General features: G+C 44.5%; 1 non-coding gene across 1 annotated transcript; it reads right to left on the reverse strand.

Annotated features, from left to right (window-relative positions):
- Window positions 1-3,340: 3,340 nt before the first annotated feature.
- On the reverse strand, window positions 3,341-3,551 carry LOC138400330 (small nucleolar RNA U3). The gene has a single exon (XR_011236238.1). It is a non-coding gene; the product is annotated as a small nucleolar RNA U3 (small nucleolar RNA).
- Between the last annotated feature and the right edge of the window lie 22,045 nt (window positions 3,552-25,596).

Consider the following 25,596-nt stretch of genomic DNA (forward strand, 5'->3'; position numbering starts at 1 on the left):
TGATATGTTTCTAGTATGTTACTAGCATTAAAAGATAATTATTTAAAAAAATAAAATCATGACTCTCATGCAAATATAAAATGAACACATGTGAAAGGTTTTCTTTAGCTCACTCATGAATAAGGAAAGCAGTGAGATGTTACAAACCGGTGCCAAGGAGATTCGAAGTTTCCCCCATTTATAATCAAGTAAGGAGTGCTGAATGAATTCACAAGTAGATACCACAGGGCAATCACTGCATTCCACCAAACACTGTTTTCTATGGACAGCAATTAGTTATATTCCTGTCAGTTTCCTACAACTTACAGAATTGTAAAACAGTGCAAAGACCGTGAAGGGTGGAGATTGTACCAGTGGGTGAGCCTATTTCAGTCTCCAGTTTCCCTGTCCATGGAAGGATACTTGAAGCTGTTGTGCACTGGTTTGCGTGCTGGGAGATTTCACTTTCCCCTGAGTATGAGGCTTCCTTTCTGGCAGCTGATACTTGTCATGAATGATTTTCTTCTCTTGAAATAAATAAGAGGGACAGAACGGGACCTGACTGGTTACCACCTATATGTGGTCATACATATAGAAAGAGTTGAGTTCCTTTCTTATTTCGTTTGTAGATTTTCCAATAAAGGCGTTCTGTGCACAACATGAGTACTCCCCTGCCACTCTGCTGGTGTCCTTCTGCACCTAGAAAAAATCCTCCATCTACAAGGCTGTCTGTGACCAGGGCTCTCTCCACCCCTGTAGCTCATCTCTCGCTTTTTACCTGGCTCGCCGCATTCCAACCACACTGGCTTGTGGTGTGTTGTGGTTTGTACCTTGTTCTGCCTGCAACACTCTTCCTTCTCTTCTATTGCTGCTCTCTGGGTCTCAGTGTAAAGTCACCTTGGCCTTCTTCAGCACCCTGAATTGAAGTCACCCCCTGTTCTCCTTTCTCATGGCTTCCTGGGCTTTTCCTTTGTGTTCTTTGTCATAATGTGGTGATAATTTGTAATTCTTTTTCTTTCAGGAGGTTTTAAGATTGTGGAGGGCAGAAACTGACATTTTTTCCCTTCATCACTGTGTCCCAGACACCCAGCACAAAGAAGCTGCCCAGCAAACTCCTGTAGACCGAATGAATGAGATGCAGATGACTTGGGGCCCCTGAGCAGCCTCCAGGCAGGGTAGATAGTAGTCTCTGTGCCATATGACCGCATGACCTCAGGGCCCATGTGAACCCTGAAATAACAACAAATCATTCCAATTTGGGAGCATAAAAGGAGAAGACTTAGGAAACAGTCTTTGCTTGCTCCCAGCAGAGAATTCTCGCTGCATTCAGGGAGACTGAAGGCATCCGACCCTTCAGTGACGGGCCTGGGCATGAGTATGGGAAGGAAGCTGACTCAGGACCCTGCAGTGAGTTTCCTAATCCCACATCAGTGCAAAGGGGCCCAGAATAAGCGGAGCTTCAACACTCTCTCGCTTGGAAAGTCTCATAAACACTCCCTAAACATCAGCTGTTGATTTTGCTGATATTCACTGTTATCGCGATGTCTCCAGGCACCTATAACGAGTAACCAGTTAAGCACAGACTGGTGGGTGAGACTAAGAGGATCTCCTGCCTTATCCATCTTTCTGTCTACATTTTCTGTAATAAGCATGTTTGGGTTTTACGATGGAAAAGTAATACACCATTTTAAAAACATGAATTGCACACACTATGCCAGTTCCTAGTTCCTTTATACAGTTTTCTCTGCAAATGACTTAAAAGCCTAGTGTCTGACTTATAATTTATAGTCTAGTATAGTATATGAAAAAAGTAGCTATTCAAATCAGTTCAGAAAGGTAAACTATTCAACAAATAGTGTCTACATATATGGAAAAATTGAGATAGATCCTTGAACCATTTATAGAAACCATATTCCATACAGTTAAAGAAATAAATATAAAAATTATAAAATCGTAGAAGAACATATAAAAGGATTGCGAAGACCTCTTAAAACATAAATGAAAAAAACCACAAAAGAGTTTGATAAACCTGATTATATCAATGTTGGTAACTTCTGAATGACACAAGATACCACAAGCAAAATTAAAGACTAGACCAGTCCAACCAAGGATTAATATCCAGAATATACAAAGAACTTCTGCATATGAAAAAGAAAAAGATGAACAATTTAATATTGAACTGTAAATATATATATGAAAGCCATCTTCAGAAGATATAATACGAATGACCATAAAATATAAAAATAATTTCAACCTATTTAGTAATCAGGGGAATTAAATTAGAGCAGTAATAAAATATCATTTCTTCTCTTTAGACTGAAAGAGAAAGTGAGAGCGAGAGTGAGAGTGAGAGCAAGAGAAAGAGAGAGGCAGAGGGAATAGGAACAGCGTCAAGGTATTTACTCCACTGGCCAGGTGTAGTAGCTCACCTGTAATCCTAGCACTTGGGGAGGCTGGGGTGGAAGGATTGCTTGAGACCAGCTTGAGCAAGAGCAAGACCCCCATCAACACAAAAATAGAAAAATTAGCCAGGCGTGGTGGCGCACACGTGTAGTCCCAGCTACTGAGGAGGCTGAGGCAGGAGGATCATTTGAGCCCAGGAGTTTGAGGCTGCAGTGAGCTATGATGATGCCACTGCACTCTAGTTAGGGTGACAGAGTGAGACACTGTCTATAAAACAAAAAATAAAACCAAAGAAAAAGGTTATTAACTCCACACACTGTTGATAAGGTATAAAATTTCAGTGCTGAATTGAAAGGAAATTTGGTAGTAACTTAGAATTTGAAGTGTACATTCTCTTTGACTCAGTAATTCCACATTTTATTTACTTCCAAGGAAAACTCATACGTGTGCACAAGGACACCCAATAATGTTCATTGCAAGCACTGCTTGTTATAGCAAAGAATTGAAAGACCTGATGGTTAAATATATTATGTCCCATCACTGGATAAATATACTATGGTTTATTTAAATCTTAAGATACTTCATGGCAGATAAAAAAATTAGATACGCATGTAACCAATGTGGATGTTCAGTGAGAAGATACAGGCTCAAAAATGAAACAGTATCATACATTGTTATATTAAAAATAAACAAAGAAAAGAAGAACTAACTGCTTTACCTGAAAAAGAAAGATTTTGATAAAGGATGGGTAAGCCAAAAAGGAGTTAAACCTTTGTCTTTTTGAGAATTTTGTTACCAAATGCATTTTTAATACTGCCATAAGAAAATTGAAGTGAAGGAAGATATTAGGCATTACCCTTTCCTTTTACAGAAAAATGAAAACCCAAGAGTGAAGAACAAACTATTATACAAGCAATCAGATCAGAAAGGAACCCCTTAGCTTATCCTTTAGGAAGAATAAGAGTGTTCTCTTTCCCTTATCCTTCCTAAAGGAGGAAAAGAATGCTCACCAACAGCAAGCAGTAGGTACCACCAGGTGGCGCCACCTGCCAGCGTCACATTCAGGAGAGCGCTCCACAGCTCATGGCTGGGATTTTTGATACCCTACACTGCTCAGAAACACTTCTCCAGAAACATAGTATAGAAATGATCCCCAAAAGTATATTTATCTGCCATTTGCCTCTATTGGGACTAGGAAATATATTCTATTTTGTTGATGAAGACATTTCTCTTACCCCAATACGTACAGCCATTAAAAAATATATATATATATAATAATCACATTCCACAGATTTAACAAGCACTTTGGACTCTATTAAATATTATTTCTTAAGGAATGTTTATGTCACAAAGTTCCTAATTAGCATAGTACTCCCCAGTTACCAATCAGAAACCGTTATCTTCCACCTGCTAACACTCTCCTGACCCTGTCAGAGAGTTACTCCCTATGCTGGGTCTCTCAGCACAGGTGACCCAGGTTCACAGGTGCTGCAGGACTTTTCTCTGCAGTGAGGAGATACTAGAAAGATGATGTCACCTCTACAGGTAACACCTGTGGCTTGTTCAGGTGTAGGTTTGAAGTTATTTCTAATTCTCCTTTGTGTCAGGCATTCAGTGTCAATGGAAAATTTTAATGCTCAAAACAGCAAAAACTGTGTCCTATCGTGTTTCTTGAATATCCAAGTGGAGATGGTGAGTTGTCAGCTGATGTAAGAGTCTAGGGTACAACACAGTGATCTGGACCAGAGATGTAGGGCCCTTGTCTGAGAAAATACAAGTAAACACAACAATTAGATAATATTTTGAGATATTAATTGATGTTTTTCTCCTTGCATATTTCCTTTCTTAGAAATAAATTTCTCAACTTTTCCTCCAACCACATGTATTCAAAAAGACGGGTCAGTTTAATCAATTGCCTCAGAGAGTGAGCACAATAGAGGGAGTGCCTTTGAGTCTAAAATGATAACTAAGAGTTCCCTTAGGTGGGATGGGGCTGGGCGGATGTCCGGTGTTGGAGTCTGAAGGGTTGGGAAGAACCCAGAAGGGAAGGGCCATAGCCTCCTAGTGGCCCCTAAAGCATTGGGTGGGTCCTGAAAAGAAGGGCCATGCATCGTGCTACCTGGGCAGAGTTCTTCGGGGTGTGGGGCAAAGCAAAGGGCCAGAGAGGTCTTATGGGACCTGAGACCAGCGAGCAGGCAGCAATATCTCTGTGGGGAAATTGATATTGATAGTTTATTTATTTATTTATTTTTTGAGACAGAGTCTTGCTCTGTTGCCCAGGCTAGAGTGCCATGACATCAGCCTAGCTCACAGCAACCTCAAACTCCTGGGCTCGAGCAATCCTCCTGCCTCAGTCTCCTGAGTAGCTGAGACTACAGGTGCACACCACCATGCCCCGCTAACTTTTTCTATTTGTAGCTACCCAGCTAATTTCTTTCTATTTTTAGTAGAGACAGGGTCTCGCTCTTGCTCAGGCTGGTCTCAAACTCCGGACCTCAGGTGATCCTCCCGCCTCGGCCTCCCAGAGTGCTAGGATTACAGGTGTGAGCCACCATGTCCGGCCAGGAAATTGATTGTTAATTCTCAACAAAGGCATAGAGGATATCAACAGCTGCTGCCTCACCTGAAAGAACTAAGGTGGCAGCCTCTGTGGGGTGGGGTGGGGGGTAAACCTGAATATATTGAAATTAAATTTCCATTCTCCTCATGGAAATGTGGCAATGGAGCTCCACATAGAAATCAAGTTGAGTTAAATCTAAATGAAGCTATATTCCTTTAACATGAATCTAAGGACCGAGATTCCTCCTTGAAACAAAGACAGGTCTTGTTTTCCTATCAATGCTGAAAAATAATGATAATTTATGGGAACCTCCTGAAACATCTATGCTTATTTCATCAGAGATGGCTACATGGCTCCCCAGTTTCCTGAATAAGGTCTGGAAAAAAATTACAGATGTGGAAGGAGAATAAGTACTCAATTTAAATCTGTGAGCAAAAGGAGGCATTGAGTATTGGAGGTTGCTTGCAAGTAAAGAATGAACCCTTCAATTAAATGATCACAAATACACTCATACTTTCTGCTTTGGTATCTTTTAGAGAATCCTCCGGGGCTTCCACTCAAACCTTCTTACCTTCTTAGGTAACACATTCCACTTAGCTGAGATCCTATTCTTATCTGTGGCTTCAACTAACACCTCTTTGCCTATGGCTTCTTGATCTACTTCTTCCCAAACACCTCAGCCAAGCTTCAGATACAGATCTGCAACTGCCTGCTGGCCTCAGCCCAGGACGCATCCCATGGGCACGAGAATTCAGTACATCCAAACCATAACTCATTGCTTTAATTTTTCTTTTGTCAAAGAATAAAATAAAAACCACCAGAGTATTGGGAAATACAAAGTTTATCAAATTTCCGGACAAGGAGTATACATTGATGAAGACATTCACTGAGAACTTTGCAGAAGAGGAAAAAGTTAGTGGGGGTTATGTACTAGGAAAGAAGGAATTCACACTGGCATGCTAATTATGAATTGAATGAGTCTGTCTGTCTCTTCCATTGTTCACTGGTCAAAAAAGATCTCCTAGTAGGCCTGTTAGGTTCCAGGGTCATTCAAGTTCATGGTCTTTTATCAACCAGTGAGGATGAAATACCTTATTTTATGTTGTTGTCTCCTGGGCAAATGTAAGTGAAAAATTTCCCTTTGACACGTTTTCTTTTTCTTTCTTTCTTTCTTTCTTTCTTTCCACTAAAATCAGTGGTGATTTTGCATATAAATACTGCCTATTTTGTGTCTGTAGAATAGAGCCTCAAAATGAGATTCTCAGGCCAAAAAGTATGTGGATTTGTGACTTTATTAGAAATTGTCAGAATAGCTTTCAAATTGTTATAGCATTTCCCTTACCATCAACAATCTGTAGGCATTTCTGTTTCCTTTTCCATTGCTAGTTCTGCATGTTAGCTCTTTCAAGTTTTTTATTAAAGTTATTTTTTAAATTGCCAAATTGGGATGTGTAAAAATGATATTTCATTCTTATATCAATTTACATTTTCCTACTAGTGAGATTGAGTTTTTCCCCACAGATTTATTGGTTATTTGCATTTCTTCCTTTTATCAATTGCCTGTTCACATCCTTTGCCCATTTTCCTACTGATCTGTTTTGAAATGTTTGTGGGCACTCTTTGTATATTAGATACAATAACCTGTCTGGCACATGTGCTTAAAAGTATTTTGTCCACTCTACTGTTTTTGTTTTATTTTCTTTGTGGTAACTTTTATCAGGCACATCAAAAAAAAAAATAATAATAACAGTCCAGTATATCAATCTTTTCCTTTATGGCTTCTGGGTTTTGTGTCTTCTTAAGGAGGACTCCTCATCCCCCAAATTTTACAACTGTTCTAATATCTAAATAAAATGCCCTCATTATATGTGATTTTCATCTTATAGTATTCTTGTCTATCTTGGTCGGGTACCTAAAGAAGGGGTTTTTTTTCCCTCCTGCAGTCTGGTACCTCTCTGATTCTCGGGGACTCTGCATTTGACTCTCTGCAGTTCATTGGAGCAGGGCATTTGGTGATGTGATATGCCAAACAGGTGCCAAAGCTACTATGCCCAGGCTCTAGTGAATGGGCATATGAGTGGGAAGGCAGAGAAGAGAGGCATAGATGTGTGGATGTGGCCAAAAACTGCGTGGAACTCAACATCCAACAATGCGATTGGAGTGGAATAAGGTGAGTGCTGAGGGCCCACTTCTGGAAGGACTCAGGTGCCCACTGTATGTTGGGTCAGAGTGGCTGATGTGTCTGTGTCTTTGATAAACCTCATGGAAGGTAAGGAAGTACTGGAGAGTTCTACCTCCAGATCTGGGAGAACAACTCCTTTCTTTGTTAGTGCCCACAGCATGGGTATTTAGATGTTTTCTGCACTTACAGGTACATGTGATAGAAGAGACTGCATTCCCTTGTTGCTGTTTCCTCCTATACCAGCAACACCACTGGCTACTCTCCCAGGTGTTGAGCTTGGGCCCTGCAGTCTGCCCCTGTCCACAGTGCTGATATGCTCTTTAGACACTCATCTCTGGGTAGACCCTGGGCCATTAGGTGGCTTGTGGATCACACTATGGTTGAGCAGGCCAAACTCTTCACTTCACCCTAGCTAGCCACATGTAAGATGCGGCATTTCCAATGAGCAGCTCTCATTTGAGGGATGCACAAAGTACCCATGCCAAGCTAAGCCTAGAGGAGGAGCCCATAGGCTGCTTTGGTTGGTCAACTACTCTTGATGCTTCTCCTGGATCCTTTGCCTCTCTAGCCTGGAAACCCACCACCATCTCTATTGTCTGAAGGAGTCAAACCTGCTGCTGTGCTCTGGAATGATATAATTCTGCCAGAGAATGTTTCACTATATCTTTTTGTCTCATTCTTGAAATCCTACATGTCAATCTTATATGGGATGTTTCTACAAGAGACCTCAGGATAGCTGCTTTCATTCATATCCCAAATGACCTGTCTTGCCTTCCACTTACTCCATCTTCTCTTGATCACTTCAAATCCACATTTTGGACACATTTCTCTTGCTGGGCCTTGGAACACTCTCTAGAATATGCATTTCTATTTTTTCTCTGGCTCCATTTGCATGGCAACGTTTGGGCAAGGGTTGCTTGTGTAAGTGTCTCCTTAAGATCAAGTAATCGTGCCTCCTTCCTGCCTAGTTCAGGGAAGAGGTTTATCACAGGGCAGGGAGAACTTTGCAAGGAGACCAGGGCCGTGTAGGTAGAGGCAAAGGAGAAAAACCAGGAAAGAGTGGTAGCATAGATGCCAAGGGAGCACAGAATTTCAAGAAGGAGAACGTTTCCTATGCTTGGAAAAAGAAATCTCCCTAGCAGAGAGGATGAGAAAATGGACATTTCAAGGTGTCTGCATGTTTTGTGTTCCTGAATGGAGCAGTGCCTATCAAAGTGGGGCAGAGTGGGGTGGGCAAGAGTAACAGTGGGAGTGGCCCCAGTGGGGAGCAGTATTTTTTTACTGACACTATTTAGAATTGCTGATACATAGTGACAACAGAGAGAAGACCCACTTTTAGTTGATTTTATTATTGTTTTTAAAGTCTTTACTTTAAAGTAAGGCACTCCCCTATTGCACCCAAGGTGGACCACTCCCATCCTCCATTCCCCCACCCCCACTTAGTACACCACTGAAATGGAGAAATCCTCATTTGGCCCAGTATGGAGGAGTTTGGGACAGGCAGAGAGGTCCAGAACTAGAAGGGAGGGGAACTCTAAAATTATCTGCATAAGAAAGCCAGTTATTGATTTTTAAGCTATGTCTGAAAGGAGAGGCATGCTTGATCTAGAAAACAGAAAACAAGTAATATTTAGGAAGAGGAGAATACCTAGAAATATATTGATGTAAAGTTTCTCCATTGCCCCAAACTTTTGGGAAAAGCCTTGTGGATTGACTTGGGGTTGGGGTGAATGGCAAATCATGGAAATAGGACAGATGAGAGAGAACAGCCCATTATAGGAAGTAAACACAGTGACATCAGGAGTTTCATGGAGAGCCAGGACTCACAGCCAAAGAGGCCAGGAAGAACCTGCAGGCTCTTGGAGCGGGCACTGGCCTTCACACAACATTGCATAGGGGCAGAGCTTTCTGGGTGTGGGTTTAAGAAGGCAGAAATTCATTTGTTCCCTCTTGGCTTCTGTGTAATAAGAGGGAGAGGCAGGTGGGCCCTGGGTGAGTGCAGGGAAAGGAGGCATAGAGCAGGCAGCCCTGGTCTGGCCTCTTAGGCCTTAAGCTCACATACTGGGGGTCCTTGAGGCTGGAAAATGGAAGACGAGACAAGGAAATTCAAGTTGGAAGACAAATAGCAGTGCAGGATGGATTTGACTGCTGGGTCCCTTCTGATAAATTTCTTAAGAACCAAACATGGCAGATAGAGCAGTAGAAACCAATTTCCTAGAGTCAACCCCAAATAACAGCCTCCAGTGTTTTATTGATTTTTAAAAAATGATCTTCAGTAAGAATATTTTACATTGTGACTCAGGATTTGGGATCTCGGTTTCAAATATTATTCACAATATGCCCTCAACAAATATTAGTTGCACAAATTTTAAAAAATGACCCTGATAGAACTGAAAGTGGTAAAAAAGAAAAAAAAATAGAACATAAGAACTCAAATTCGCATATTTAGAAGGTGATAGAGTTGGGCCCAGATAGATCCTGGGGAAACTATTGCATGGCTCCATCACAAACCATAATTGAGCACCTACTGTGTGCGAAACATCATACCAGGAACTAGAAATAAAAAATTGAGTAAGCCCTTGTCCTTTGCCTATGGAGCTTCTGTTACAGAGCATGTCATTCTGACATGGGGTGAATCATGCCCTTTTCTTGCTTTTTTTATCAGGATTTTCTGACCATCTTTCAAGACTCAGTTCAAATCTTACTTTCTTGATGAAACTACCTAATAACTCCAAGAAAAAAATAGCTTTTTCCTCTTTTCTTCTAGAGCATTCTTTTAAAGTTGTATTATATCATTTGTGTTTTATTGCTGTTATCTATATCCATACTTGTCTTCCTCAGTAGACTGTGTAGAAGAAACAGTTTGTGTTGTTTAGATTAGACCCTATTAGATTCATGATGTTTATTAATACATGCACATTGACCCATGAGTGAGTTGTGAAATTGGTAAATTTTGACCAGTACATTTTAAAAATGGAATAGAAGGAACAGAAACCATCAAAATGATCCACATGTCATAAAGATGAATAATGTTTCATGAAATTTGTTTCTATTACTTAGGTGGGTGTCCTGAGTCACAATATAAAATATTCTTCTTACTGAGGATCAATTATTGGGGGGTAGATTCTACAAGAAAGCTAGACCTAGAGATTCTGCAACTTGGAAACTATAAACAGCTCTTTACCATACATAGAGAATAATGGGTCACATAAGTTTATAGCTTAAACAGGCAAATAAAATAGCAAGCAAGTTCCATAAATTAAGGCAGGAGTCAGTAGATTACTTCTGTAAAGACAGTAAATATTTTAGATTTCACAGGCTATTAATATAATGTCTCTGTCACAACCATGAAACTCTACCACTGTAGAGGCAGCCAAATGTGTTATGTATGGGATGAGTGTGGCTGGGTTACAACAAAATTTGAACTTTGTATAATTTTCATGTGTCATGAAATAGTATTCTTCTTTTGATACTTTTAACCATTTAAGAATGTAAAAGCCATTCTTAGCACACGATATTTTAAAATACAGTGTATTAATAGAACATTTAAGGTCTAGTAAGGTCAACAGATCAGGAGACGATTGCCATCAAAAAGACAGTTTGTTCCTCCCGGAGGAGAAGCCATGCCACACTTTAGGGGGCCACCCGGGAAACACTGGGTTGGTCGGAGGCAGAAGGAGGGGGGAATTGTGGGCTAGAGACTTTATTGTGGTTTCTGTGGGAGGGGACGGGCAAGGCAGGATAAGAAGGTTTAGGATTGACTAGTTTGAATAATTCCAGGGAGCTCTGGGGATGGGAGCTATGCTTAGTTGACTGATACCTTGCCCTGGGCTGCTTAGGAAAGAAGGATAATGGCCTGGAGTATGACAGCCCAGTAACGGAGGTGTTGGAGTTGTGGGCTCTGGAATATAAATATTCCCTAACCTGCTCTTTCCTTATCTTCACGGAGAGGGTAATAGCCAGAACAGAACATGGAATTCTCAGAGTAGTGAGTGTCAACAAGATTACATCTTCCCAAGTCCTCCAGTAAAATATTAGGGTCATTTCTGTGTTCTTATTTTTTTACCCAAGGTTAAGCTAACATTTTTGGAGCTTCTAATCTAATTATGCCATTGTGAATTCCTTGAGGGCAAGGATGGCGTTTTGTTTCTCGTGCCGCTCCCTCGCTCAAATCCTTTCACTGGCTGCTCACTGCAGTTAGGGGCCGGTCCCAAGTGTGTCCACACCAGCCCTTTGCCTTCCCAGATCTGGCTCCTGCACCTGCCAGACGCATCTCTTGGCAAGTTCCCCACTTATCAATAGCCATGTTGTTGGCCTCTTGACAGACAAATGTGTCAGGCCTTGTTTTTGGCTGTTTCTTCAGTCTGGAATCACTTTTACTCTTTCCCAGTCTCATTCCTCATTCTCGAGGTCTTACCCTTCTCATCTACATTGGGTCCCCTCTCAGCTGTCTGTGCGCTTTCTTCACAGCACAGCTTGTGTCTGTCCAGTGATCCATGTCACCACCTTTTAATATTAGTCGTCTCTTCCATTAGGCCTCAGACCCTGAAGGGCTGAGGGCCTGGTGCACAGTAGCTACTCAATAAACACTGAATGAATGAATGAATGAGCAAAAGCAAATGCATGGCCTCTTGAGGAGCAGGGAGGAGTCTGGAGTACAGGGTAGGAGTGACCACTGTGCTGTGTCCATTGGCCCTCAATATTCCTAGTAGTCTCATAAATCCTCATTTACATTTGAGGGCATTTTGAAGCAGCAGCAGCCCAGCAGAAAATGCTTCATGCAGACTCAGTGAAAGAATTCTCAGCATGTCCAGGGAGAGACAGACTCTGAAAGGGCTTTAGAACATTGTAAGGATGATTGCAGGTGTGTATGTGGGGTGGGGCAGGACCCCTCAGTGATGTCCCTGGAGGATGAAGAGGGAAGGAAGGTGAGGCACACAATCCTTATTTAGTGTGGTTTGGCCAAAATATATTTTTAAAATTTTTTATTTTATTCAATTCTATTTAATTAAAAAATATTGGTTGTAACCTATTGAATTATGGTTCACAAATGGACATGACCCACAATTTGAAAAGCACTAGTCCAAATATAACCTAAATGCTAAGATCTCACTTTTTAAATGTTTCACAAAAATACATGAGCTAGAGGAGGAAATATATGGAAAATAAAAATTATTGAATATTTGTATTTTTACTATGCATACATATTTGTGTGTGTGTGTTTTTACATGAATTTCACAGCAAAAGAAACTAGTCTTGTGTTTTTTCTATTTTATTTTCAATATGTTCTATGATATATAGAAATGCTCATTTGATAGTGGAAACTTCATTTTTAAGAAATGAATGCACAGTCCACACCTCACTCCTCTCTCCATCATGTACTCTTCTTTGCACAGCTCTGAGACTGGACGGCTGAAGTTCAGTGTTGAGTATGTGGCTCCAGAGCCATGGTGCTAGGGTTTACAGGTTGTGCTTTGTGACCTTGGCACCTTGCTTAACCTCTCTGGGCCTCAATTTCCTCATCCTATAAATGTTATGAAGATTTAATGAGCAAATGTATGTATAATATTCAGAACGGCAGCTGCAACATACTAAGGCTAAACTAAATGTTAGCTATTATTATTATTTGTATATGAAGTTAATATCCAAAAAGATAAAACATAGCCTAACTTGACATGAAATTGTTATAAAACCCTATTTACATTGCTGTGTTGATTTACAGTGCAGTTTAGAAATCTTTACATTAAGAATAATCAAAATTTCCTGGGCATGGTGGCTCACTCCTGTAATCCTAGCAGTTTGGGAGGCTGAGGCAGGAGGATCGCTTGAGGTTAGGAGTTCAAGAAAAGTGTGAGCAACATAGACAGACCCCATCTCTACAAAAAATAGAAAAATTAGCTGGGTGTGGTGGCATGTGCCTATAGTCCCAGCTACGCAGGAGACTGAGGCAGGAGGATCGCTTGAGCCCAGAAGTTTGAGGTTGCAGTGAGCTATGATCATGCCACTGCCTTCATGTCTGGGCAACAAAGTGAGACCCTGTCTCCAATAAATAAATAAATAAAACCATTTTGTTGTTCACAACAGCTCCCTGCAGCAACAGATAGAACCCAGGTCTCTAGACCACATAGGTACTGGGGAAGACCAAGACTTGGCGACTTGACTTAGGCTGCCTCCTGGTGGGATCTCTTAGGAGAACTGGGGGCTTGAGAATGACCATAATCTCATTTAACACAACAAATAAGAACACAGACACACAAGTGCTCTTTACTGCCTGTACAGTCATTTTAAAAATGAACTTTCTGTCTCATTAGCAAACAACCCGGAGCATGAGCTGGAAGAAGAAACCTGTGGCATGGACTCTGGGTTTGAGTGTCACACATGCCCTTCCTGTGAGTTCCACTACATCTCCATAGTGCTCTTCAGTGCACAAAACGTTTGTTTAATCTGTACAGCTGTTCCAGGGATGTGCATATTTATCCCCATTTTAATGATGAAGGCACTGAGGTTGGTAGGAGGACGATGACATGTTCAATATCACACATCAAAGTGTTGGGTCATTCATTTATTCAATGTGTCAAGTAGACCCAGGCACAAGGAGCTAAATAACTCTGTTTTTTTAAATTTCAAAATATTAAGGGGGTTTAAATGTTTTTGTTACATGGATAGCTTTTCTAAAGCTTGAGTCAGGGGTATTGCTGTGCCCATTCCCTTAATAGTGTTCATTGTACCTGTTAGGTAGGTTTTTACCCCTGCCTGCCTCTCCTCTGCTCCCTTCTTGATTTCCAAGGACTTTTACTTCCCTCTGTGCCCATGTGTGCCCATCAATTAGTTCCAACTTATTAGAGAGCACATGTGGTGTTTGTTTTTCCATTCCTGAGATACATCACTTAGGATAATGGCTTTCAGTCCCATCCACATTGCTGCAAAGGACATTAATTCATTTCTTTTTATGGTTGGGTAGTACTCCGTGTGTGTGTGTGTGTGTGTGTGTGTGTGTGTATGCCACATTTTGTTAAGCCACTCATGAATTGATGGGCACTTAGATTGCTTGCACATCTTTGTGATGGTGAATTGTGCTGCAATAAACATTTGAGTGCAGGTGTCCTTTTGACAAAATGACTTATTTTCCTTTGGGTAGATACCCAGTAGTGGGATTGCCGGGTTGCAAGGTAATGGATAACTCTCTCTAAAGGGCTCAGAGTGTGCTGCAAAAAACCCCATTATAATATTGTATGGTGGTTGCTGGTATAGGGAGTCTAAGTGGGCTAGGGGAATGGTCAGGAACGGCACTTTACCCAGACTTGGGCAGGAAGAGCCCCCAGAAATGCAGCAACTGGGCTAAGTCTTGAAACAGGAGTGGCACTTTGCCAGGTGACAGAAGTGAGGAATCTAGACCTCCTGACTCAAATTGTAATATACGTAAGGGTGACCCATGATTAACTAAAAACACATATTTAACCTTTTGTATTTTGATTAAGTTTAAATTTTTAAGTTTACTACTTTTTCACAATTTAAGTTTATTACTAAACATTTTGAAAATTACAGAATAAAGAAAAACAAACATTTTGGTTTATATATTTTAGATCCTTTCTTCTGCTTAAAAGGCCCTGTATATATCAACTTATGAAGATATCACATTCTCCTGTGTCAGTAAACATGCACCTTCAACATCACATTCAATGTTTGCCGAGTGTTGTGTCATGTGGTTGCACCACACCTCATTTGGCCGAGGCCCTGCTGCTGGACACTGAGGCCGGTGGGTAAACTCTGAGGCTGTGCCAAGACGAGCTGGAGAGTGTGGCCAACGTACAGGCAGCTGGGGACAAAGCAGGTAATAATTACTCAGTGACTCGCCTTCGCCTTTCTTGTAAGTTATTTGCTGCAGTTTTGAAAGCTAATCTGGGTGTTTTGCAAGAAAAACAAATAAGCTGAAGGATCTTCTGGAGCTTGGCAAAGTAGAAATGGGTGGTGTGCAGAGAAATCTCAGAGCTAGCTGGAGTGGCCTGTAGGAGCAGATGGAGATGGGCGAACACTAGACTTTTCATCTTCCTGAGGATGAGTTCATCGTGGGGTAGATTCTAAAATGCACTACAACCTTGAAAACAGAAACACAGAATGTTGGCTTTGAAAATGAAATTTATATTCACAAAAGTGTGGTGTGCTTATATCCTAATGCAAACGTCACAAGTTCTCTGAGTTCCAGCACAAATACGAGTGCTTTCAAGAGTACCAGCGGTGTGACCTCAAAATCAACAAACCTTGGCTATTTCTTCCCTCTCTTTCTGTTTTCTCCACCCTCTCCCAGTTTTCTGAGTGCCTACTTTGTGCCAGGGTCTTTGCAAGCACTAAGGACACGTAACATATGCAGAAGTGCCCTGTGGGGACCTTATCCACGGTTCCTTGGAGGCAGTCAGCTGCAGAAACAAATCCACAAATGCACAGGATTTAAAGGCAACGCACATAAGTCCTAGAGGAGCATAGCTGCATCTACGAAGGTCAGAGAAATTCACAGAGCAGGTGACATTTGAAAAGAATCTTGCCAGGGAACAGCGGGAAAGGTTTATGCAAAGGCACCAAGCGGGAAATCAAAAGCCCTATCTGTATGCACAGGAAGAAGTACAAAGCAGCTGAAGTCTCAGGTGGCTTTCTGGAGAAAGGGCTGGGAATGGAGAGAGCAGGGCCTTGCACTACCTGGAGAGGGACCTAGATTTCCTCCCATACACAAGGAGAAGCCACCAAAGGATTTCTGTGGAGAAGGCATGATTTTTTTAATTTTTTTTGGAGACAAAGTCTTGCTTTGTTGCCCTGGCTAGAGTGCTATGGCATCAGCCTAGCTCACAGCAACCTCAAACTCCTGGGCTCAAGCTATCCCCTGTCTCAGCCTCCTGAGTAGCTGGGACTACAGGCGCCTGCCACCAGGCTCAGCTAATTTTTTTCTATTTTTAGTTGCCTGGCTAATTTTTTTTTTTTTTCTGTTTATTAGTGGAGATGGGATCTTGCTCTTGTTCAGGCTGGTCTCGAACCCCTGACCTCAAGTGATCCTCCCGCCTCAGCCTCCCAGAATGCTAGGATTACAGGTGTGAGCCACCATCTGGCTGAGAAATCACGATCTATCCGTTCCTTGCCTTCAAGCGTGCTCTACCCTGAAACGGTATTCCCAACTCCACCTTCCTTCTCATCCGGTTAACTCTGATTCATTCTTCAAGTTTCAGCTCTTACATTACCTCCAGGAGTCTTTACTTACCTGGCCTTGGGCAGGCTGACTTGGATGCCCTTCCCAGCACCTGCTAGACCACGCGGACCCCTCCATCACTTAGCACACTGCACTGTAACTATCTGTGTATCTATGGCTACCTTGTGGGCTGTGATTGTCTAGTTAGATTTTTCTACCCCCACTTCCCAGCACAGAGCTCATCCTGGAAAAATGCATGTTTGCTTTCTGATTTCCTCAGCTTTTCTGCTCTGCATCACAGAGGCTGACCCTTGCAAACTACATTGCCTAGGTTGACTTGCCAGTTGGCTTCCTGCTGGGTTTGGCCACTGGGAGGTGCTGGTGGGAGGAAGGGAAAGCCCAGGGTATTTTTACTCCCTTTCTCTCTGCTTTGAGCAGCAGGGACTGATAATATCAGCATCTCCTCCAACGGCCCAGCTGCTATTGGACAACCCCCGTCTTCAAGGTTCAAGTTCCTTCCAAGTGGCCACTGCTTCTGGCTCTGATACCACCATCTCTTCCTTTTGTCCCTCTAGCTTCGGGGATGTTAACAGCCTCCTGCTCTTGCTAATTTCTTGTTGCTTCATTGTTCCCTGCTGGCTTTTCAGGCTCTTCCTGCACCACTGTAATCTGTTCTCTGTATGCGGCTCCCTCTGCGGAACTCCCTGGCACGGCCCCTGCATCTCAGTCGGACGTGATGCATACAGTGCCTGACAGACAGGGGTGCTTGATAATATTGCATTTGCTTAAGTGGTCACGTCTGAGCTGAGGCAGAAGCAGCAGAAATGAAGAGGAAAGGGGAGAATCCCGAGACATGAATGAGAGAGAATGGAAGCTTAGGGACCAATTCGGATGTGAGGGGTGAGAAAGAAGGAGATAGCAGCTATGGCGGCTCCCATGGTGCTGACTTGGGCCCCTGGGTGTAGGAGTGCAGGCCGTTCACAAGGATGTGGAACGGTGGTAGCACCTTGGCAGGTCTGGGAGAGCTTGGGAAAGGCACTTGATTCTCTCCCCTTCTCTGTGGCCTCGTCTCTAAACTGGGGGTGAAGCTCAGCTGTGCACTGTGGGACCCCAGCCCGGCCTGCAGAGAGGAGTTAGACTGCCCCAGGCCAGAGGTGATAACTGAAGGGATGTGAACAGTTGAGAAGTACAACAGTTGAGGGGGAAAGTTAGGCCTGGAGGAGATTTAAGAAAGAAATGTGCTTTATTTCTCTAGGTGAACAGATCCTGAGCCAGACACACCCCCTCTAGTTCTGATGCCCCTTCTGCTGTACCCACAAGTCACTGCCTCCCTCATCAGTAAAGTGAGGATAATGGCAGGGTCCCACCTCTAGGCAGGGCAGCATGACAGGAGGGAGGGAAGAGGGACATCAGATGGTGGTTGCTGCTGACAGATCTGTCCCCAGCAGCAGCAGGGAGATGAGGGAGCCAGGTCAGGATGCAGATAGAAATGGATGCTGGAGAGGGGCACGCAGGCGCAGGGGTGGGACGTGAGGCGATGGGGAGGAATTGGTGCCACGGAGATGGTTGGAGGATGGTGGTGGAGCAGGGAGAGCAGAGAAAAGCTGTGACCTGGGGGAATCAGAGTGGTGCAGGCCCCAGACTCCACGTCAGCCCTCTCCCCAGGCCCTGGACTGCATTACTGGGCTTCGGGCAGCCCTGGGACGGTGGTTCCTCCCAGAGCTGAGCAGAGGCCACATGAGCAAACTCTCGCTACGGAGTTCTCAGTGGAGAGAGCAAGGGGTGTCTGGCTGCAAATATGACCTCTGAACTCAAAGGCACCCAGTCTGCAGTGACGCTCAGGCCCTGGACTCCTGCCTGTCCCCGAGTAGAGTGGGGGAACTAACTAGGCTTCTCTCTCCAAGGTGACTGGCAGGCCCTTGAGGGTGGGGCTCTGTCTCCTCCTCCTCCTCCTCTTCTGCCTTCCAGAGTCTCTGCACAGAGAAGATACTGGGTAAAGACTCACTGCATATACAGCAACCTGTATGTTGAACAAATGCAAGTGGGTCCTAAGACACATCTTTAGTTTTTGTCTCCCACTATCGTTTTAAAATTTATTTGCCCTGGACCCTTGACTTCTCCTGTCACTAAGGTAATAACAGCCTTGCAGTCACTTAGCTGCAAATAGTCTCACTTGAGTAATTGCAAAGCCTAGTTTGTGGAATAATAAAAACTCGGAACCTAAATTGGCATTCACTCTTGTCCCCTCCTCCTAGCTGGAGAGAAGGCAGGTGAAACCCTGCTTTCTGAGAAGGCCCCGGGGCCCGCTTCTCGCTTTCTCTGCTCCTGTCCACCCCACTTGCTAAGGAAGGTTGGTGACTGGGCTGGGGGCGAGGTTATTGGGGAGCTTTCTCACAAGGCCGCTGTCTGAAGCTGACTCTTTCAGTTGTGGCACATTGCTGGGCTTTTCAGAGACCTCTGCTGACCACAGGCCCTGTGATGTGGACCTTGCGTTCTGTCCCTTTGCATGTCTCCTCCGTCTGCCCTGAGCCTCTGGTTCAGCGATGGCCCTCTGGCTGTTGGGGGCCCCTCAGACCCCAGGCCCTGCTGTCAGGCAGGACTTAAAACTGCACCCTCTGGCTTTTCTGCCTCTTCGTGGTCTGGGAAACACACATCCCTGCTCTGCGGAATTCTGGGAGCGCAGCCCAATTGCAGGGCAGCCCCTTCCATCCTGCTGCACAGGCTGCCTTGGTCATCTCAGTGTGAGTCAGGCACGAGGTTTTGTGCCCCCAGGAAGTGGGAACACGGTTTGATTAAGTGAGATTGCTCACTGCTCCCACGGAAGCCCCTTTGCTAGCCGAGTGAAGGAGGCGGCCCCTCCACACCCTCCAGAGGGAGGTGGGGACTTGGCAGCAGTGCCCTCCAAAGGAACCTTCCACAACTCCCCTCCCTTTCCTCCTCTCTAGGTGTGTTCGAGGATCACAGAAGCAGTTCTCAGAAATTCCCTTTGTGAATTCCGCACATTGTGGGCTGTCTAACTCTCAACCATACCTGTGCCACAGTTGAGACTGAGGCCAGGAAATTCCCATGGAACAGTGCTGGTAGACTGCAGGTAAAAACCCCAGCAAGGTGGGATGTCAAATTCAGAAATTCTCAATTTACTCTCTTATTTCCTCGCTCATGCATGCACACAACACCTGTTCTTTGAGTCAGGAACCTGGAAACAGCCCAGGAACTAGACATCCATAATGCTTAATCAGTCTTTACTTCATTCAATTGGAATTGTCTTTAGTCATCAATTTTTAGGTGGGGCTATTGGCTGGGACCAAATTCAGCCGAATATGGAAATGGTGAAGGTTGCTCCACACACTTGGAGCGCAAAGATGGGCATATCGCTCTCGTTTTTTCCAATTGCATGGCAAGTAGTCTCCATCCATTGTTATCAGAAAACCAGCATCTCCGTAAGTCTCTCTTCTCACCTGCAGAGAATTTCCAGGGTGCGGGGCTGGAGAACGCTCTGTCCGCCGCTGCGCCGTGCTGCCACACGGTGGCGCCGTTGCACGGTCCCTCGGCCTTCCACAAAGCGGCTTTTGTCCGTGTTGCCCGCACAGCCGCGGAGGTTCTCCAGGGAGGATGACCCCGTTCCCTCAGCGGTAACCTCAGCCAGGGGTGACCCCCACGGGAGCTCACGAGGTTGCAGCTCAGCTGAGTTCTGCCTCCAGTTTCCTTTCACAGCCGCCTTCCAGGTGCCAGCTGGTCCCAGGAGCCCCAGGGCAGCGCAGGCTCCCACGAATCCCAGCCATCCTTTGTTCTCAACTCAAAATACAAAGGGTCCTGTTACCAGCCCCCACTCCCTTCCTGGACAACGGGGCTACTTGCCACCCATCCAGACTTCTGAGAAAAGTACCCCCAGCGACTCCCAAAGGATTCAGGGGTGCCCGACCTATTCCCCTCCCCTTCCAGGTTAGCAACCCGCCCTGAGGCCAAGTTGGTTTTCTGTCCAGGTCTACAAGACGAAGAAGTTGGCACTTTTCTCACCAGAGAAGGGGACTACAGACTTAATTTTTAAAAATCTTTTGCAGCACCCCTCTTGTAAGTCACCTGCCTCAAAGAGACTAAAAATGTGTGTAACATGCTTTAAGATCTAGAACAATCTGTGGCCCTGACCTTCAGAGCAGACCTCTGGGAGTGCATTTGAAAACCGTGTAGCAGTCTGACCCTTCTGACTGTTAAGGAAGTGACTCTGGATTCCAAGGGCATGTTCATGCGTGACAATTCGTTTTTTTAAAGCTTCCAAGAGCAAAGGGTAGACTTCATGAAGATGCAGAGTGGGGAGCCTAGTGTTTTTGTTGCAAAAGTGGAATTGACAAAGAGTCCTGGATTTCACACCAGGAACTAAGCCACATCCCACCTTCACTGAGTAGGACAAGCATGGATGGAAGCAGAGGTCTTCCGAGGGGGGCAGTCCAGCTCACAATGTGAGATAATATTAGCTGCCATCCTTGAACGTGAGCTATACGCAAACATTTGGGGGGGGGCACGTTGTATATATTATTTCGACTCTTCATGACCACTCTATTTGGTTGGTATTATTACCTCCATTTCACAGATGAGAAAAGTGTGGCTCAGAGAGGTTAAGTAACCAGTCCAGTGTCACACAGTTAGTTATTAGCCAAGTTGAGATTCAAGATCTTGGGACTCTAAAACTCATTCTTCTCCTGTAATTATATATTGCCTTTTGAGAATGGTGTCCATGTTAGAAGGGGGTGGCTGAGAGAAGGTAGCTGGGGATGGATCTTGCCATATTGTAGAGGATCTTATAAGGTTTCAAGTTTAGATAAATGATAACTTTGCCTATAAGGCAGTCGTGAACATGGTTCTGACATACTGTCCCCAGGGGAAAGAGAATCAGTGAGTGGAAGCAAAGGGCACAGAAATAAACTTGACCACGTCTTTCCCTTGGCAGTGGGCGGTTTCTTGTTAATCTGGCTGTCCTCATCTTCTTCATGTCTCTGGGCCTCTGCCCCACTGTTCCTCTGCCTGGAGTCACCTTCACCAGCCCCGCCCCCAGCAGGGGAAAGTCTGATGAGTCACCTCCTCAACGTCTTTCCTTCCCTGATGGCTGTCTGCAAACACACAGGTGGGGTTAGGCACCCTCCTCTGCGTTCCCATTGTTCCTGCTCATGCATCAGTGCCACAAGCATTCATCTAGGTACAGTCATTGTTTGTGTAGGCCTGGAGCTACACAGAGAGTGGTGGGAGGGGAGTTCTCTTTTCCTCAAGACAAAAGCAGATGTCAGGAATGATCAGAGCCCCAAGTATTCAAGAATAAGGAGATCTGAAGGAAGTCTGCAGAACCCCAAAACCAAAGAGGGACATGGTCGGGGGTGAAGCTGGGGCCAGGAGCAGGAACCTGGACAGGCTGATGGGAGCAATGCTAGTAAGTCAGGGCAGCATCTAGCATGGGGCCAGCACATAAGCCCCTGATGAATGAGGGAGGAGGATGGAGAATGATGAACAGCCTTTATTAAGCCAAACCTGAGGCTGTATTTGTCACAGGCAGTTACCGCAGTCTGGGTTGAAGTCATAATTCTCTTAAGAACTCGTCATGCTCCTGGAACTTCCCACTATATTTCCCAACTGATTTCCCCATGAGTTTGACCAAAGACTTGGACTTGTTGAATTGGTAAGCCACACAACCATCCTGGTCGGTCGCACAGAGCGGCAGCGGACCCCTATCGAGGCGCCTGTTTGCAGAGCTGGAACCAGTCCAGCCCCTTGTGGTGGTACAGGATGACTCAGCCCCCTTGTTTGGGGGCCAACCCCTTCCCTGGATATGAATCTTATTGTGCCAAACACCTCCTTGTTTTTCTAAGTGGGTGTTGGGAATTTCCTTGGTTAACGCTCTCGGTCATCCCTCCTTCCGGATTTAATGAGCTCATTTATTTTTCTTTTTCACTTAGCAGGGTTTAGGGCCAGTTAATGAGTGGTGGGTTTCTCTTTAAGAGCCAAATTGGACTGGAGCTTGGGGCACTTTTCTTGCCATTTCCAGCTCTCAAGTCCCCAGTGTCTCTGGAAGTCTCTCTCCAACTCTGGCAACTGCCGTCCTCACTGCAATTCCTATATGTAGAAGTTTCTGGAACATAATGTCAGGGAAGCCTCAAGGTTTTTTTATTTGTTTGTTTCTTTGTTTTTCCTTCACGTGCTTTCCCTGGGATGGTTGTTTCAAGATGAGCTTGTGCTTTCTAAAAAGAAAACTGTTGAAGCATCAGGGAAAGAGATTCTTTTTTAAATGCAGGGTTTCCCCTTGAGTTCTGTCTGAGGCCTTTGGTAGATTTGGGGGTGGGAGAAGCCAGTTGTGAATTCCAGGGAGACTTGCCAGAGGCTGTTTCAACCTCCATTGTGTGAAGCTGGCTGCAGAGAGCTGCCAGGAGAGAGCACTAATGGAAGAGAACTTGAACGCCAAGGGTCAGCCCAGAGAGAATGAGAAAGAAAGCAGGGTCCATATGGCCAGAACGGGAATCCGCAGCGACTCAATGGCAGCCTCAGCTCCTAGAAGCTCCTCTAGGTGATGCGCTCAGAGCTGCATTGTTGAATCAGGTACTGGCCCAAAGAGTCTCCTGTGCATATGTCTGTCCATACACCCAGCAAACAAAGACTGAGCATTTACTGCGAGGCAGACACTGAGCTAGGTGCTGGGACATCAGGAGGGATAACCGGACAGTCCTAAGGAATGCCCACAGGTCATCTCTGCACGTTTCAGAACAATGAGGATTCCTGTGCTGTGGGGACGGCAGACAGTGGGGGAGGCACTAAAGGATAAGTCCTAAACCTCAGCATGTCCGGCTGAGTTTGCAGAGCAGGTGCTAACCGCTTGCTTCCTGCTGAACCACTGAGGCTTGGGCACAACGCTCCCCACTGGGAAGGCAGAGCCCTCTGCCTGCTTCTGCATGGGGACCGGGCTGTGGGTGGCAATGGGGAGCCTGCGTTGCTCTGCTAAACCTCCATACCAGGCGACAGCCACGGTTCTTGAGGTCAGTGTTATTGCAGGCACAGACGCACTTGGAAGTTTGTTGTGATCTGACTCCCTAGCCAGCAAAGGTCAGCGAGAAGAACTCAGGTGGGAGAAGGCCGCCCGCCTTCATCTGTGTTGGGTTGCTATGCATCTTAGTTTCCTAGGGCTGCCCTAACAAAGTACCACAGATGACATGGCTAAAACAACAGAAATGTATTGCCTCCCAGTCCTGGAGGCTAGAAGTTCCAGGTAAAGGTTATCAGGGTTGATTCCTTCCAAGCGCTGTGGGAGGGAATCCGTTCCCTGCCTCTCCCTGAGCTTCTGGTGGTTTGCAGGGTACTGTTTGGTGCTCCTTGGCTTTTAAAAGCACCACCCCAATCTCCGCCTTCATCTTCACATGGCATTCTCCTGTGTGCATGTCTGTGTCCAAAGTTCCGATTTTTATACAGACACTAATTGTATTGGATGAAGGCCTTTCCGAATAAAGCCATATTCTGAAGTACTGGGGGTTAGATTTCCACCTATGGATTTTAGGGGGACACGATTCAATCCATGGCACCCTGTTTCTGACTTTACCCCCTCCTCCTGCTATCAGCAGTGCCTACGAGGAGGAGGCCAGAGCTGATTCCACCCCAGGGAGGGTCAGGAATAGAGTCCCAGGAAGAAACACAGGGTGGCCTAGAAGCAAGGAAACATCTTCTGGAAGGAGAGTGTGTGCTGGAGAGCAGCCTGGCACATGGATGTCCCATGAGCAGCTGCAGAAATGTGGGAGGGCAGTTACCAGGGTGCAGAGATTTGGTCCTCTACCCCACTGTGCTCAGGGCTAGCAGGACCCTGAAGGGGAGGAAAGCTCCAAGTGGGCAGCCACTTAGCCTGGGGGTTGTCGGCAGAAGACAGGTGGCCCCTGGCCTCTGACTGAGGCAGCCCTGGGACTCACTCAGGGAAAGGAGAGTGTAGCCATCAGGGGCCAGAGTTCTGGGGGCTTTCGAGTCAGTCGGTGGGCAGGAATCAGAGTGTGAGCCTGGGAGTGAGGGTGTCTGGGTGACTCTGGCTGCATGAATGACGGGGTGTTCATTCACATTCATCCAGGATTAGCTATGACTCTTAACCACCTCCTCTTCGGAACACAAGAGCAATTTAATTAAAAACATAATTATAGTGGAGTGTTGTAATATAGTCTTGTAGACTTTGACAGATAATTCTAGAAAAGGAAATAGGGGACATTTGCCTCACCAAATATCGAAATTTAAGATAAAGTGATGGTCATTAAAAGAAAATGTTTTGGCACATGAATAAGCGGTCCACTGGAACAGGCTAAAATTAGGGAGTAAGCACCATATGTTTGCATAATTAGTATTTGATAAAGATGAGATTTCAGTTCAGTGGGAAAGTTATGATTGATTCAAGAAATGATGTCAACCTGATGGGCTCTCCACCTGGGGGATAAAAGTAAGGTGGACCACCATTTCATACTGTGTGCAAAAATAAATCCCAGATGGGTTTGTGTTAAAGATGTAAGTGTAAAGAAATAAATAAACAAAAAATATTTGAAGAAAGTCTAGTGGAAAATTTCTATAGCTTTGGAGTAGAGGAGATATGTTTAATGCTGGTGAGAATCCCAAAATCCATGAAGGGGAAAACAAATGACACCTATTCCCTCATTTTGTTTTTCAGATTATAAGAAAAAAACTAAATAAACAAAGTCAAAAGACAAACTGTAGACTCAGACAAACATTTGCAGCACATACAAAAGGATGTTCTCCTTAATTCATCCAAAGCTCATAAAAATTAGCAATAAAGTGGGCAAAAGCAATAAGAGTATAGGAAACAATATAAACAAGCAATTCACAAAAGAGGAAATGAAGATTTAGGTGGGATAGACACACCAGAAAAAGTAGAATTTAATTATTCATTCATCATATGGGCAAAAATGAAAAAGACCAGTAACATCTGTGCACGAGCACGTTTATATCTTGCTGGTGGGAATGTGAACTGCTCAGACCTCTAGGGAAAAGCAATCTGGCAATGTCTATTGGAGTTCAGAATGCACACCCGCTAACTCAGCAACCCCATCTTGGGCAGTCATTCCAGTAGGTATAAAAGCATCAGTCCCTAAGAATATATTGACAAGGGTGTTTACAGAAACAATGTTCCCCGTGGCAAAGTACTGAGCATTGGACAATTATTTGTCAACAATAAAATGGCCAAATAAACATGCAGCTATAACAAAGAAGGATAAATGAGTTAGAGCCAACTATCAATATGTTCACATGAAGAAATATGATACTATCATATACACTACGTGC

This window comes from Eulemur rufifrons, chromosome 19 (genome assembly GCF_041146395.1).
Source record: "Eulemur rufifrons isolate Redbay chromosome 19, OSU_ERuf_1, whole genome shotgun sequence".
Lineage (NCBI taxonomy): Eukaryota > Metazoa > Chordata > Mammalia > Primates > Lemuridae > Eulemur > Eulemur rufifrons.